This window comes from Tupaia chinensis, unplaced genomic scaffold (assembly GCF_000334495.1).
Source record: "Tupaia chinensis unplaced genomic scaffold, TupChi_1.0 Scaffold000081_1, whole genome shotgun sequence".
Classification (NCBI taxonomy): domain Eukaryota; kingdom Metazoa; phylum Chordata; class Mammalia; order Scandentia; family Tupaiidae; genus Tupaia; species Tupaia belangeri.
Window position 1 is genome coordinate 1,039,277 of NW_006159542.1, and position 17,575 is coordinate 1,056,851.

Consider the following 17,575-nt stretch of genomic DNA (forward strand, 5'->3'; position numbering starts at 1 on the left):
GTGAGTTTAAGCCACCAGGTCTGGGACTTGAACGGTGGTCGACTACATGGGAGTCCAGCAATATAGCCATTACACTGACTACTGGTCCTGTAAATCTGTAGTTTCTGACTCCAGTGACCACACCCAATACTTTGGCTGCATAGAAACTAGGGCTTTTTTTTTTTTTTTTCCCCAACAAGATTTGGGGTCTGCTCCTCAAAATGGTTCTTGACTGTTCATTTGTTGGTATCACTAAGCATGGGATATCATTAAAAGAGCTAATTGAGGGGGCCAGCAGATGGCGTAGTGGTAATGTCACTGGACTCCCACATGGCTGACCTTGATCCAAGTTCTGCATCCAATGGCTTAAAAATCATACTGTATGTGTGTGTGTGTGTGCATGCCCAATCCCCAGAAGAATGGAGGAGAAGGGATTACAGCATGGCCATTCCCTGAGGGGTGATTTCTCACTTTTCCTCTCACTGTCTCTGTCTCTCTTTCACTATAGTGAGCACATGTGCCCTATGGCAAAAACCTATTTAAATAGGGAGGGGGAGAGAGAGAGAGAGAGAGAGAACGCTGATCAATGTTGCTAACATTTATTGAGCAGGTAGGTAAGCACTTTCCAGAATGACTTCATTTCACAATTGTGTGAAGTAAATTCCACGACTAGCTCCATTTTTACAGATTAGAAAACTGAGACTTAGTAAATATAGTAAAAGAAAATGAGCTAAAGTTGGAAGTGAGAAATCTGTGTCTCATCGGTCTGAGAACCATTTTCACTATTTCTAAAGACAACTTTATAAAGAACTGTTGTGTGGGGAGGGGGGGAACCATTGTAAGTCTTCAAAATAGAAATGCCCCAAGTGCAATGTAGTACTCTGGATTGGATTCCAGAGTGGAGAATGGACACTGGGCGGGGGGGGGGGGTGAACTCCAGAACTCCATAATCTATAGATTAGTTGATAGTACTGCATCAAAAAAAATTTTAACTTCTCCTTTTTTTTTTTTTTTTTTAAAGAGGTCTTTTGCCTTGGGATGCTTGCATTCACCAGAGAGAGAGAGAAAGACAGACACAGTGAGAGGAAAAGTGAGAAATCAACCCCTAGCAGGGATGGCCATGCCACAATCCCTTCCCCTCCGTTCTCCTCCTGGGATCTTGAGCATGCATGCACACATGCCTGGTGTGCGTTTTAAGCCACTGGGTCTGAGACTAGAACCATGGTCATCCATGTGGGAGTCCAGCAATGTAACCACTACATTATCTGCTGGCCCCCGATTTTGACAAATTCACTGTAGTCATGGAAGATGTTAGCATCGTGGGAAGCTAGATAAAGGATATATGGCAAATTTCTGCACATTATAATGTTTTCATAAATCTAGTTATTCCAAAATAAGAGGTGTTTTTAAAAAACAGAAATGCCAAGTTTATACATGTATGTGCATGCACACATATGCTTGCACATGTGCACGTGTGTGGTCATGCATATGCTAAGTCTTTGAGACCCACCCTCTCCATTACTGCACACCCCTGCTGCTCTCTGGCAGGCAGTATGGCATTTTAATGCCCACCCAGCACTTACATGGATGCCAGCAAGAGGGAAGCCCACGTGACTCACAGGTGACAGATCTGTTGGTCTCGCATCATGCCTCACTAGACTACAGAGAGTCCTGGTTGTCCTGTCCCCAACTTCAAATGCTCAGAAGGGGTGTGTATGTATGTGCTGGAAACCAGTCATGAAGATGAAGGGTAGCATCCAGGATAAAATAACCAATTTATTCTTTAAATGCTCGTCTCCTATAAATCCATTTATAGCCACCTCTTTTCTTTGTTTTTATTTTTATTTTTATTTTTATTTTTAAGGTTTATTTGGGACCAGCATTTAGTGTAATGGCTATGTTGCTGGACTCCCATGTAGTTGACTGCAGTTCAAGTCCCGGACCCAGTGGCTTAAACTCACGCCGGGTGCGTGTGCGTGCGTGCCCAAGATTGTGGGAGGAGAAAGGAGAAGGGATTGCGGCGTGACCATCCCCCCTGGGGGGTGATTTCTCACTTTCTGTCTCTCTGTCTCTCTCTGTCTTTCTGGTAAGCGCACGAGCCCTATGGCAGAAAACCTCTCCAAAAATAAATAAATAAGTAAAAATAAAAATAAAATAAAAAATTTAAGGTTTATTTATTTCTTCCATGGGTAAGAGAGGCAGACACACACAGAGAGAGAGAGAGACAGCAACCCTAACAGTGTCTTAATCCACATAACCCCGAGCCAGCCCCAGGTCATGGGCTTACACATGTCTGGTGCACCCAGAGAAGTTGCTGATGAAAACTCAGAACCTTCCCGTGTGAGTCATTTCACAGGATCATGGATTACCACTGTGCCACTGTCTGGTCACCTGCTTCTTACCAATTGTGTTTGAGGATTCCTCGGCTTTATCTGTTCTTTGTCTCTCAAAAGGAGGCAAAGAGTCTGTTGCGTCACTGATCAGGAAGGCAATAGGGGCTGCTGGCCAGACTTGTGCATTGTTTTTCACCGTGCGGTGTGTTCACACTGAGAGAATCTTTTTGATTGTCGTTTAGGCTGATGACTGTCTGCTGGGCAGAGGCTTACGGCTGGGGTAAAGATACTTAAAATTTAGGAGAGAGCAGTCAACCCGAGTCCCAAATTGCTCCGAGGCAGCCACAAAAGTGCTTGACTTCAAAAAACTGCTTTATTGGGACCAGCAGTTAGTGTAATGGCTATGTCACTGGACTCTCATGTACTCAACCGCAGTTCTTGTCCTGAACCCGGTGGCTTAAAACTCACGCCGGGCGTGTGTGCGTGTGTGCCCAAGATCCCGAGAGGAGAATGGAGGAGAAGGGATTGCAGTGTGGCCATCCCCCCTGGGGAGTGATTTCTTGCTTTCTGTCTCTCTGTCTCTCTCTGTCTGTCTGGCGAGCGCATGCGCCCTATAGCAAAAACCTCTAAAAAAAAAAAAAACTGCTTTATTAACCAGATTTGGGAATTTTCAGGATTTGTGAACTAGACTATGCTAACTTTGTAGTGCTTCTCAGTGTAATTGCTCCTGGCCACCAGTGAACAAAGAGAGTGTATGTTTTGTCTGTCTTGGGTGATCCTTGCTGTTCTGTCCCAAGGAGAGAAATAAAACCTGTTCATTTAAATGCTTTCTGAAATGATCATGCAGAAATCAGGTGGGCTGAGCTCTCGGTGGAGATCCAGCTGTAACCCCGAGGGAGAACACCAGCTGGGCTCAGTGGCCTTGCTGGAAGCAGAACTTTGTCAGTTGAATGTATGTATTCATTCACTCCCTCCCTCACTCTCTGACTTGGGTACTCATTTATTTATTGAGTGTCTACCATGCACTAGACCCTGTTCTAGGTATTAAGGATAGAGTGCAAGATAGTCTGAAGGTCTCAGACTCAGAAAGTTCCATCCCAAAGAGAGGAGATGGATAAAACCTGTAAATGTATAAACTAAACAGTTTCAGATAAGCACCTGGGAGGGAAATAAACAGGGGCTATTCATTGATGTTATGGAGAAGGCTCTGTGTGGGGAGGGATGATTAGATGGGGTGGGTCAAGGTGGTGGCTTTTGAATTGAGATGTGAAGAGTGAGAAGGAAGCAGGAGGAAGAAGGGAGATCCCAGATGGGACAGCAGGCCCTTTCCCCTACCTAAGCTCTCCAAGGTCTTGCACAGAAACTTGAGGGGTAGAGTCGGAAAGCAGAAGTCCAGAGTGTGTGAGGTGGGGAATGTTCCAGGCTCAGGTCAGAAGAGAAGTTCATGGTGCCAAAATGAGAGCCTGCCAAAATAGAGACCGGCCTCTAGAGGAAAGGAAGTGGGTGGTTGGTTGAGCTGCTACCCAGATAATTCCCAAAGGCTCCCCAAGGTAGAGTAGCCACCCAGGCAAGGCTCAGCCTTAATCAAGGAATCTCTGGCCATTGTTTTCTTGCCTAAATCTCCTTGGTCAGCCCTCTTCAAGCTTTGTGTCCTAAGATGCAGATGTTAGAAGAGAGAAGGCTCCAGGTTGTACCACTGTATATCCCCACTACATGTGGCATCAGGGAAAACAGTGTTCACTGAGAGCCAGTCAGCACTGGTGCAAATACCTGCACCACCCACTCCTCCTTCTCTTCCCTGGGCATTCAAGTCATCTGAGTCTTACTATTTTTATCTTATAAGTAGGGACAATGCAACCTTCCTCATGGCACTGTGATAAATAGCATCCAACAACTCCAGGTGCATATGATACCCAACGAGAATCTCTCTGCTTCCTCCTCCCCTTTTCCTCCCCGCCTCTAGGAATAAGTACACAGGTTCAAGACTGCTCCTTTGCTTTCTTTTGTAGCAGTACCACCACCAGCCCAACAGTATGCAGTGCATCAGGCATGCTTTTTTTTCTATTTCACGTTTGTGGTCCCTGTCAATTGTTATTTAGGACAGCATTTCATCATTTGAACAATTGCCATTTTGTATGAGCTCTCCTTGGTTGGTGACCTAATCAGGTATATGACATTTATTTCCACCAGAAATGAGGCCAGTGGGGAGATGGCTATGTCAGTAACATCTGTTTGTGGCAGCCAGAAATGGCCCCCAAAAGATATGTGAACCTGTGAACATGAACTTAGAGGGGGCCTTTGCAGGTGTAATTAAGTTAAGGAGCCCGAGATGCAGAAAACACCCTGGGTAATCCAGCTGGGCCTTAACTCCAATGATAAATCCTTATAAGAGACACATAGGGAAGATTTGGCAGACAAAAGAGGAGGAGGTAATGGGGCACCAGTAGGTAGAAATTGAAGTGATGCAGCCACAAATCAAAATATGCTAACAGCCACCATGAGCTTAAGGGGGCAAAGGATGAATTGTCACCTCAGTCTCTGTCCCACAGGAGCACAGTCCTGCTGACACTTTGGACTTCTGGCCTCCAGAACTGTAAGAAAATAAGTATTTGTTGTTTAAACCACCTACTTTGTGGCCATCTGTTATAGCAGCCCCAGAAATGGGCACAACCTGCAAGGACTTTGCCCCACCTGGCTGAAGGTAGCTTTTAGTACTGCCATTGGGCTTTTCTCTTATTGATAAACAACAAACTATATTCCTTTTATAAGCCAGTCCACTCTTTACTAAAAGTTAATTGCCAGGACCATGGTTTTAGACATTGTAAATTCCACTCCCCCCAAGCTCAAATTTTCTTCTGGCTTGTAAACTTGTACTTAGCACTTAAGGCAACTTAAGTTGAGACTGAGTTGAGTGGGCACACACCTACCTGTGGTTGACACTGATATACAGTCTGAAAGGCCCTTATATGGATGATACTTTCTAATCCCCTGTGACCCTTCTTCAGTCCTGTAAGCAAGGAGGTGCAGATGTTCCTTCAACTCCTTTTATAGGTCCACCAAGTAAGACCCCAAAATGTCCAGTGACTTGCCCATAATCACCAGTGACCATATGGTGCAGCTGGGACTTGAACCCAATGCTTCTGTCTCAGCTGTGGGAGGCACAGGGAGGAGTAGCTCTGGGCAAGACATTTCCTTTGCTGCATATGATGGAGCAGGAAGTTTGCAGTTGCCACTCAGGACTTGGGTGACTTACTGTTTCTCTCACATCTCCTGTCTTATGACTTTCCTGTGTGTGCCTGTTCAGCACCACCATCATCTTACACACCCCCACACCTTCTTGGCCAGCCTGCAGCCTCCTCGAGCTGGTGGTAGTAGCAGAGCTGAGGGTGAAGTTGGTTCCTAGTGCTGATAGTGGTCCTCTCCAAACTACAGACTGTGGACCATGTTTTCATGCTATAAAAGTTGGCAGAACCACAAGCTGACTCAACTATAGCATTGAATAGCTGTGACAGGGACTAGAAAGCCTAAATGTTTAGTGTGTGGCCTTTTATAGAGCATGTTTGCCAACTCCTGCCCTAGAGGGTAGAGATTAAAAGTATAGACTCTGTGGACCAACAGATGGTATGATGTTTACATCACTGGATTCCCATGTAGTTGAACACAGTTCGAGTCTCCGATCTGATGGCTTAAAACTCAAGTTGGGCATGTATAGGTGCGTGCCCAAAATCTCAAGAGAAGAATGGAGGAGAAGGGATTGTGGCATGGCCACCCCCCGGGGGTGGGGGGGGTGATTTCCTGCTTTCTGTCTTTCTGTCTCTCTCAGTCTCTCTGGTGCCCACATGCTGATATGCCCTATAGCAAAAATCTCTCTTTAAATATATATATAATCTTTATAGAGGAGAGGGAGAAGCTGAAGAGAAAAGGAAGTGGGATAATGGATTAAAAGGGGAGGAGAGAATAGAGGGAGGGAAGAAGAAGTGAAAGAGAAAAAGAGGTCAGTCAGAGGTTTCACAAAGTCCGTTATTCCTAAAACATGCAGTACCCAGTATGGAGGTATTACCTGCGGCATGTTCAGCCTTCTATTTGAGGCCAGGAATCTTCTAGAGACCAAGTGCAGGCCGGGAGCCCCAGGACTCCCACTCGCGTTAGTCAAAAGCTTGTGAGGAAGGCAGACATCTCAACATGAGCCTAAACAGGAGACATCCAGCTGGGCCTTTGGACGGTAGATATCTTCCCTTTACTAGTAGGCAACACTCATTAAACCTTGTGTGTTGTGTGGATAGCATTTTTCTTTCACTAATTGGCTGGTTTTCATATGTTAAAAGATAAAAAGGAAAAAAAAAAAGAGAAAAACACATTATAATGGGGAGGGGGAAATGGACCATTTGCCATGCTATTTTTATTTTTCATTCTTGCACTGTTTTTTAAGCTTTCCATTATGTTAGGGCTTTATCAAATATCAGTATTGGTTTCTCAGACTCCACCCTGCTCAGGAGCTTGCCTGAAATCATTGTTGGTAAGATCATGGAAAGTATCAGAACAAAGAGAAGGGTAGAGGAGATGCTGTGGCTCTTTTTACTAGCATGCACTCAGGGAGGCTGAGCTTTCCAGAGACTCATGGGCCTCACATACCCTCGGTGGAACTAATTTCCTCTCCTCGTCTTAGGTTGTCATCAGCCACCAAGTGAGACAAGAATCCAAGAATCCGCAGGCTCGATTGCCTGTGATTCCAACCGGGTTGAGGACTTGCTTGGGTCATATTTATTGGTCTCTCAGTTCTTACCAGGTGTTATTTGTGGAGGTTGCATAGGAGAACCTTATTCTCAGGGTTGAAGCTTTTTCTTAAATATTGTCTTCCTGAATTTTGAAATTTAGTTTAACATTGAGGCATTTAAATGAATTTCTGAAGCACGAAAGTTGTTTAGCTTAGTTCAAAGTCAGATTTGATTTGACCTGTGTTTTTTATGGTTCTAGAACCAGCTATCTTGTCCCTTTTGACCTGGTTTATCACCCATGTCTTTGGGTAAAACGTAATTATCTAAACTAATTGTAAGAGAAGAGGTCACAGGAAAGAGAAATCAGACATCTACTGGCAAGGATAGGAACACTGCAACAAGGAAGCAGCGCTGACCTTGAGTTCTGTCTGCTCAGGACAAGCCTTCCATGCCCAGTGTCTAAAATCCCATCGGTTTGTGACTCAGACCCAGAGGTTGAAAAGTTAAGAGAGCAAGGATTTAGCTGCAAATATAGAAAAATGACTGACCTGGTGCTAGATTTTCTGACACGATTGAGGAAGAAAGAACTCAAACAAGCATTAGCATAACAAGTGCTTATTATGAGCCTTGGCCGTGAGATTGCCACATGGCTAGCAATGCTTTCCCACCTTGGCTGACATTAGAACTACCTAGCAGCGTTTCCAGTCTCCAATACCCACACCCATAAGATCCAGATCTCTGGAGGTGGGGGCTGACTTGGTGCTTTTAAGTGCTTCTCAGACAATCTTAATAGTCTTCTAAGGTTGAGGACCGTAGGGAGAACTAAGGTTGAGGTCTGGTGGCATCAAACCAGGTCATGCATGTTATGAACTGGATGAGACTAGAAGCCAAATGTTAGAAATGGTGGAGTCAGGGCTTCCCTTCATGGCTTTAATAGCCAGAGATCTTGAATCTTACCTGAGACTGTAGCTGTAATTCTCCAGGGAAAATACATGAGAGTCTTCAGGAAGTTCATGGAGAATACATATTATGAAAAGATTATGCACAGATTTCAATTTTTTAAAAAATTGCCAGAGGGCATATGCTCTTGTTATAGAGAGGGGAACGCCAATGGGCCATTGTTATGTCCCAGGTCCTTCTCTTTCATTTCAACATCCTGTTGTGAGTGGGCTTGCATCACATGCCTGGTGTTTTTCAAACCACTGGGGCCGGGGGTTGGAACCGTGGTTGGCCATGTGGGATCTGGCTCCCTTAGCCATAAGGACATGGATCTGGCCCCAGATTTCAATTTTTTTTTGAGGGGCCATCAAAATAATCTTGTATTGGGACCAGCAGGTAGCATGGTGGTTAGAACACTGGACTACATATGTCTGACCACAGTTCAAGTCCTGGACATGGCAGCTTGAAAATCATGCCAGGTATGTGTGCTTGTGTGCCCAAAATCACAAGAGGAGAATGGAGGAGAAGGGATTGTGATGTGGGGCTATGCCCCTTGAGGGATGATTTCTCACTTTCCCTCTGTCTCTCTTTGGCAAGTGCATGTGTCATATAGGAAAAAAAATCTTCTATATTTTAATTCACTTTTCTGTGAACTGTTTGAAGTCCTCTTGTACACCTGGAGAATAATGACAATATACAGTTGCCTTTTGGTATCCCCAGAGGATTGGTTCCAGGACCCTCTGCAGATGCCAAAATCCAAGGATGCTCAAATCCCTTGTATAAAACAGTGTAGTATTTGCATACAATCCATACATATCTTCTCATACACTTTATCTCTAGATTACTTGTAATGTCTAATATAATTTAGATGATGTTTCAGTTATTTCCAGAGGGTGAGACCAGAGGGCAAGAGAGGTCCCCTTCTCAGGGCCCTCTTATCATAATCCTCTCGACGTCCTGCAGGGTATGGGCCTGCCTCACATGTTCTCACAGACCTGGGTGGAGAACCCAGAGCCTTCCCACATGTCCTCCAGCGTTGTGCAGCAGCACCACTACTGCCTGTGTCACTGTGGCTGGGCCTGTTATTTTTAATTTTATTACTTTTTATTGTTATGTATTGTTGTTGGAAAAGTCATGATGCATTTTTGCATAGAAAAACAAAGAAAATACATCATGAGTTTTCTGATAACCCAATATCTATTTAATTATTTTTTATCTGCAGTTGGTTGAAACTGTGGAGGTGGAACCTATGATTATGATACAGGGCTGCCCGTACCACTTTATTCAAGGCCAGACATAGCAAAGATCTCCTCCCACCTACCTGCCTCCGTGCCTCTTCCTGCCATAAGATTATCTAGGCTTAGGTGTGGAACCACCACAAACCCAAACCTGAGCGTGACCACTGTTTGGCGGGAGGACAGGCTATCCCAGGGGAGCAGCACGTGGGTCAGCTCGCTGCTCTAGTGCCCCAGGAGGAAGAGGAAGACATAGAGAGCCACACTCATGGGCTCATCCTATGGAAGCAGGGACCAGGCCTCCTCTATGTGCACAGGATTCTCCAATATGATCAATCATAATAAAAACTCCTGTCAGTGGGAGTTAGCATAATGACTATGTTACTGAACTCCCATGTAGTCTACCATGGTTCAAGTCCCAGACCTGGTGGCTTAAACTCACGCCAGGTGCGTGCGCGTACATGCCCAAAGATCCCAAGAGCAGAATGGAGGAAAAGGGATTGTGGCATGGCCATCCCCCCTAGGGAGTGATTTCACGCTTTCTGTCTCTCTGTCTCTCTCTTTCTGGCAAAGGCACGCACCCTCTAGCAAAAACCTCTCCAAAAAAAACCCCCAAAAAACCAAAAACCAAAAAACAGCTCCTGTCAGGAGCAGGAAAGCTGCAAGGAAGAGGGTAGAGAAAGACAGAAACTCAGAGTTCTTTTGTTTTAGTTTCCTATGTAAAGCTAGATTTTGTAAGGACTTCCCACCACTATCAATATGTCTGAAGTTCCTGTGGGAGACCATCACCAGAAAATTCTTCCTTAGCAAAACTTGGATCTGGAATACAGAAAAAGACTTGGCAAAATAGGAGGATGTCTGGCCCATACCAGCAGCTCCTAAAGAAAGAGTGAATGAACACAGCTGACAGTACAGTGAAACCTTCCTCCTAGAGTTGGGCTAGTTTTTGTCATTGAAGAAGTTCTCAAAATGGGACCAGGCCTGGTAGCTTTCTCACTGCTTGCTCTAAGCAAGGCAGTGTGGATGGATAGACCTAAGGGAGGAAGCTGTCCATGGGACTGTATAACAGATGGGAAGATTCTCAAGTGCAGTACAACTTCCTGGGAACTCTAGAGATGGCCAGAGTGGGCCAGTGCTGCAGAGAGCCAGACCATGGAAGGTGCCCCCCGTGCATGGTGGCTGACAAAGACAAACCTGCTTGTGTGAAGATGATAGTGCACTACTTCTGAAGTTCATCAGGGCCAGGACAGAAGCCAGGGAGCCAACAGTGATGGAGAAAACCACACCAGTAAATGGAATTCTTGTGCTGTCTTCCGATAGCAGTGGCCTGGGTCTTGAAGATCAAGTAGAGGAAACCCTGGAGCAGTCAGTCATTGCACTTTGTAACTTAGGTATACTGAAATTAAAGAACCAAGTACTTTAATTGGGTGGCTTCTATTAGTGGCCAAAAAGTTGTGTGGTCTTCACTTTCTAAAAATGCCACTTTAAGGGGACCAGTGGTTGGTGTAGTGATTAAGGCACTGGACTCCCATAGAGTTGACCACAGTTCGAGTCCTGACTCAGTGACTTGAAACTCACACTAGGTGCATGTGTGTGCATGCCCAAAATCTTGAGAGGAGAATGGAGAAGAGATTGTGGTGTGGCCATTTTCCTGGGGAGTGATTTCTCACTTTCAGTCTTTCTGTCTCTCCAGCAAATACAGGTGCTCTATAGCAAAAATCTCTCTTAAAAACAAACAACATGAAAAACAAAAAAATACCACCATAGGGCCAGTTCTGTGTCCTTTGTTTAAGATGGCTGAATCCCACATGACTGACCCTATTTGAATGCTGAACCCAATGGCTTGAGAAATTCTCTTGGCATGGATGCATATGTGTCCAAAATCCCAAAAGGAGGGAGAAGTGGAGGAGAAAGGATTGCAGCATGACTGTACCCCATGGGGGGTGTTTTCTTTTTTCACTCTCTCTCTCTGTCTCTGTTCATGTCTAGCAAGCACATGTACCATCTAGCAAAAAAATGAAAAAAACCCTCTGTAGCACAATGGCAACTGACCACTGTGTGCTCCAAGAACTAGTTCTGAGCACTCGCTTCCCCAAAGACACTGCTGAAGACATAATCCTCCCTGCTTCCCCATCAGTAAGTAGAGCAAAGTGATTATGAGCACAGACTGCTGCCAGAAAACTAAGCTGAAATTCTGGCCGTTTCACTTACTAACTGGGAGACCCTGGGACATGTTACCTAACATCTCTGTGCTTTGATGTCCTCATCTGTAATGTGGGGATAATAGCAGTTATCTTGGGGCCAGCAGATGGCATAGTGGTTACTCTCACATGGCCAACTGTGGTTCGAGTCCCGGATCCAGTGGCTTTAAAATCATGCCAGGTACATGTGCGTGCATGTCCAAGATCCCAGGAGGAGGATAGAAGAGAAGGAATTGCGGTGTGGCCATGCCCCCAGGGGATGAATTCTCACTTTCTCTCTCACTGTTTCTGTCTCTCTCTCTCCAGCAATTGTACACTCCCTAAGGCAAAAACTTCTTAAAAAACAAACAAAAAAATAGAAGCTGCCTCTTAGGGTTGTGATGAGAGTTGGCAAGGCAGTTGTCTAAAGCACTCAGTGTGACTGGCACTAACCTTTCCACAGTAATTACTAGGATCGTGCTGGTTAGCAGTGATTGTTCCCACCTCACAACACAAAGCATGTTGCTGGCTATAAAAACTGAGACATTTCAATGTGTTTCTTCTCACTCTTTTCCATGTCTGTTATTTTTTCTTGTAAAAGTCAGATCATACTGACATACTCTTTACTTTTTTCCCACCTGCCTTTGGTGGGTTTTTATTTTTTTATTTTTATATTTTAAACACTTCATTGAAATACGATTGACATATGGAATGCCATACATACTCGTGTACATATTCTGCTTTTTAAACTGACTACATCGAGAGTATCTTTCTATTTCATGTATTCTTCTACAGTATTTTTTAAGCTTATTTATTCCATGCATGAGAGAGACAGAGAGAAAGAGAGACAGAGTAATGGCATGGCCAACACAGTCTTGATGCTTTGATCCACTCCCGGCCTCAGCCATCATGGATACAGACACGCCCAGTGCTCTCAGGGGAGACTCTGGACTCGAACTAGCAACCTTCCCATGTGGCTCTGCCTTGCAGAACCTCACATTTTATCACTGTACACTGTCTGACTCTCTAATAACATTGTTTTTAAGGACTGTATAATGTCATAGATATAGCATAGTTTACTTAACGTTTGTGGTTGAATGCTTAGGTAACTCTTCCTATTTTTAAAAGTAATGCTGCAGTAAATATCCTTGAGTGTAAACATTGCTCCCAGGCATAATTTCCCCCCTTAGAATAAATTGCTAGAAGTGAAATTTCTAGTTCAAATGGCATGCGAACTTGAAAGCATTTGCTACTTTATACTATTGCCAAATTATTCCTCCAGAAAGATTATACCACCATCAGCAAGGAATAAAAAGCCAGTTTCCTCTCACTGTATCTACCACTGGGTATTATTGTGTTTTCAGTTTTATTTTGTATTTATTCTTGACCTAAAGCTAATGTCTGATGTTTTAGAATTAGTTTTTCTGAACTTGTTGCTGATTCTTGCTCTACTGGAGCTTCCCATCAGAACATCCCAGATGGGTCCTCATAGATTCAGACAACCCTTAGAGATTTCTCCCCAGTGATTACCTGTGGTGATTTTAGTCTTGCTTGATTAATCACGTTGTTCTCAAAGAGGTTTATGCTAGGAAGCTGCTATCCTCAGAGGCCAGACCAGTGAATCCCATGTTCCCCACTGGACCACCAGGGGCCCCACCAGCTGATTTAGTGCCCCTTCCTTAGTCCTATGGGGCATTGTCTCAGACTTTGGTGGTGACCAAAGAGGAATCATCTAAAGAGAAAAATAGGAAGCAGCAGCTCAGGACAGAGGTGATCAGCAGAGTTTCTGAATTAAGAAACATTTGTATTTAGATTTAAGATACAAAATATGCAAGGGATCCTGTCATCAGCCTCTGAGAACAGAGATACCGCTCACTGGTGATGTTTTCTTTTCAGTTTCTACTTACTCTCTCAGAAAATCCTGAGGACTGGAGCCTATAAGGAGTAGATCAGGTGGAACTGGTGTAATCTGAGCTTGGTATATTACGTTTTGCATGTTAGCCTCTTTGTCACAGGGTGGGTTCATGTAGAAATACAAAAACACAAAAGAATATAAAAAGCAAAACTGAAAACTTCAAATCCTCCCACCTAGACATAACCAATGTCGGCATTTGGCACTGATCTAGACCTAGAGCTGTAGCTGTAGCACTGTTGTCTTTGTCCGTTATGGTATTGCTAACAGAAATACCTGAGTCTGGGTAATTTAAGAACATAAAGGTTTATTTGACTCATGATTCTGGTGACTGGAAGGTTCAAAGAAGTGTGACTGAAAGGTCAAAATATGGCAAAAAGAAGCAGAGAGGATGGTGGACCTGTGCACAGAGAGAGACCTGGGGGCAGCCACCTATCCTTTTATTTATTTATTCTTCTTTAGGTTTTTGCTGTAAAGCAGAGCTTGCCAGAGAATGACAGAGAAAAGGAAAGTGAGAATCACCTCCTGCCAAGAGGAATAGCAATCTCTTCTCTTCCATTCTTCTCCTGGAAACTTGGGTACACACACATGCCTGGCATGATTTTCAAGCTGCCAAGTCGAACCATGGTTGACCGTGTGTGAGTCCAGCACCTTAACCATTATACCACCTGCTGGCCCAACAGCCGTCTTTTTTAATAACGACATGTTCTTATGAGAATTAACCCCTTTCTCATAAGAGCTATAACTTACAAAAATGAGATCATAGTGAACATGTAAGTTTTTAAAAATTGATTTTTAAAAAGGTTTATTTTGGGAACCAGCAGTTAGCGTAATGGCTATGTCGCTGGACTCCCACGGAGTCAACCGCGGTTCGCGTCCCGGACCCAGTGGCTTAAAACTCATGCCGGGCATGTGTGCATGCGTGCCCAAGATCCCGAGAGGAGAATGGAGGAGAAGGGATTGCGGCGTGACCATCCTCCCTGGGGGGTGAGTTCTCGCTTTCTGTCTCTATGTCTCTCTCTGTCTGGCGAGCGCACGTGCCCTATAGCGAAAATCTCTCAATAAATAAATAAATAAATAAATAAAAAAGGTTTATTTATTAAGAGAAAGAGAAGAAAGGCAGGCACCCTCAACAGGGTCTTTTGAAATAGCATCCCAGAAAGACAATTATGTGTGTATATATAATTCTGTCGGAGATTAAAGAGAAGATCATTTTTCCCCACACGCTCTCCAACACAGAACATAGTAATTAAAATATGCTGTGGCAGGGGAGGAAGAGTGTGTATGTCACAGGTGAAAAATGGCATCTCAGTGCTTAACTTGCCTTTCTCTTGTTATTAAAAGTGTTTAACATTTCTTTTTTATTTCTATTTCTCTTTTCAAAAGATTTTTGCTATAGAGTGTGTGCACTCGCTGGAGAGACAGAAAGCAAGAAATCACCCCTCGGGGGGGATGGCCAAGCCACAGTCCCTTCTCTTTCATTCTCCTCTCAGGATTTTGGGCACACATGCACACACACCTGGCGTGAGTTTTAAGCTGCCAGGTGCGGAACTTGAACCGTAGTGGAGTACATGGGAGTCCAGTGACGTAACCACTGCTGGTCCCAACATTTCTGTATTTTGTTCTTTTCTCCTATATTGAGGTGTCTGTGATTTTCTTTATAAATCATGTTAATTTGTAAGATCTCTTTATTTCCTAAACGCCTTGGCCCTTTCCTCTATGTGCTGTATACTTCTTCAATTAACGTTTGCCTTTGAATTGTTTGTGTGTAGTTAGTATCATAGAACTAAGGTTTTAAATTTCATATCGCTAAGTTTTTTTCTGTACCTTGTGGGGTTTTCTTTTCCTATGCTTTATGGTTTTAAAGTCTTTTCTCATCTCAGAGTCAGAAAGTTGCTATATTTCTATTTCCTGAGTTCATCTAAAAAGTACCTTGATGGATGGGAGACTTCCTATTTTATTTATTTATTTTTAAAAGATTTTTTCCCACAGGGCATGTGCACTTGACAGAGAGAAAGAGAGAAAGAGAGAGGGTAGAAAATCACCACCCCCCAGGGGGATGGCCATGCTGCAATTCCTTCTCCATTCTTCTCCTAGGATTTGGGGCACACATGTACATGTGATTTTCAAGCCACTAGGTCCAAGACCCGAACTGTGGTCAGCCATGTGGAAGTCCAGCACCTTAACTACTATACCATCTGCTGGACCTAAACCTTCTCTTTTAAACCACAGAGAACAGCAACAGCAGCAGCAGAATAAACCCCCTTTCATTATAGACAAGTGGGCACAACCTGGCTTCGTGGAATTCTGACGCTAACAGTGCAAGGAAAGGAGGGGCCGATATGATTCCTTCTGGAAAACCCATGGAGTCCTAATAGCTCTCTGTTGATAAGGTAGCAAATAATCATTTTCTTAAACTCGAAAAGTGTCTTTTTAACCTGAAAAGACAGTAGTAGTCTGCAGTAAAGATAAATTACCCAAGTATGTTTTAAGAACATTGTAGTTATTAACCAAATGGTAGCTATTTTCTTTCATTTAAAATCTCCTTGGCCCCTAAAGATATGGCTAGTAAAGGTGAAAAATGTGAAAACTTATTAAGTGTGTTGAGTTTTATTTTCTACTCAGAATTATGTCATTTAAAACTCTGAGAAAATGCTTTTGGGAGGGCGGTTTGTCCTCAGTAAGCCTTGAATGTTCCAATCCTTTGGTTTAGCAATTCTACTGATAGAAATTTACCCTTTGGCTGTCGTCACAAAAGAACATCTAATGTGTACTTAGAGGAAGTTTCAACGCACCCTGGTTGATAATAGCAAACACTGGAAACCTCCTAAATGATGTGTTAGCAGCCGGCCGGTAAAATAAATTGAGACACACCTGTGAACTATTATGCAGTAGTTACAGAGTGAGGTGAGACTCCATGTGCTGAAGTAGAAAACAGTCACTAAGAAAGAAAACTGAAGAACATGCCTGTCATGTTAAGAATAAAAGACCCCAACATATGACATGTTGGTGTATTTATTTATTTTCTGGATACATAGAGAATTAATAGGAATTGTTGCCTAAAAGAGCAAAGCTAGTGATGATGAAGTGAAAAAAATTCAAATTTTCATTTTATTCCTTTGTGTACTGTGTGAATTTTTTCACCGTGCGTATTTCTTACTTTTATTTATATTTTTTGATGCTAGCAGTATCTATCTAGGCAGGAATGTTATGGGCTCTTGGTATTTCCTTTTTTACACCTATTAAAAAGTTGGTCAGAAGGTGGCATAGTGGTCAAGGTGCTGGACTCCCACATGGTTGACTGCGATTTGAGTCCTGGAATTGGTGGCTTGAAATTCATTCCAGGCCCATGTGCACCCGTGTCCAAAATCCCAAGAGGAGTATGGGGAAGGGATTGTAGAATGGCTATCCTCCAGGGGGGAGGAGGTGCGATTTCTCACCTTCCCTTTCACTGTCTCTCTGTCTCTCTATTGCAAGCACATGCACCATATGGGGGGGAAAAAGCCAGGGCCGAACAGTGGCACAGCAGAAAGGCCGTGCTCTGCACCTACATGGGAAGGTTTCAGGTTTGGTTTGAAGACCTTCTTGAATGTCCAGGTGTGCTGGAGTGCCCATGATCTGGGACTGACTGATGGAAGTGGATCATAGTGTGAGGATCCTGTTGGGGTGCCTCTCTCCATCTTACTCATGGAAGAAATAAGGAAACTTCTTTTAATTGCCGGAAGAGTACAAGTATTTACCAGAGAGACAGAGATAGAGAGGGAGAAATCACCCCCCAACGGAATGTGGTCACACCACAGCCCCTTCTCCTCCATGTCTCCATTCTGTCAGGATCTTGGGCATGCATGCACATGTACCAGCATGTTTCCAAGCTGCTGGGCTGAGATTCGAACTTGATCAGCCGGGTAGGATCCAGTTCTCTTAACCACTAGGCTACAGGGCTGGCTCCGAAATAATCGTCTAAAAGTTAATTATATGTCAGAAATAGTCACTCGATATTGACATCTAAGAAATAAACAAAACACGATTAGCTAAAGTCAGGAAAGTATGTACACCTCTGTTTGGAATTAAGCTAATGTCTTGGAGCTCGCGTTCCTTCTCGTCATCAGAATGCCACACATTGTGTTCTGTCTATTTTCGTGCACACTATTTTGTTTTGCATTTCCAACCACAGCAGCTGCGTTCAGTCGGCACCGGCTCTCTACTGTTGCGTGGTCTGCCGCCCCAGGGACTGCAAGGAACCAGTGGGAAAGGGGCTTGTGGTGAGGTCCATGCAGTGTCC

At 43.9% G+C, this 17,575-nt stretch overlaps 1 protein-coding gene across 6 annotated transcripts in view; it reads left to right on the forward strand.

Annotated features, from left to right (window-relative positions):
* The window catches only part of PALM2AKAP2 (PALM2 and AKAP2 fusion), a 403,573-nt gene that overhangs the window by 54,886 nt on the left and 331,112 nt on the right, over positions 1 to 17,575 (forward strand). The gene's annotated exons all lie outside the window — the stretch shown is intronic.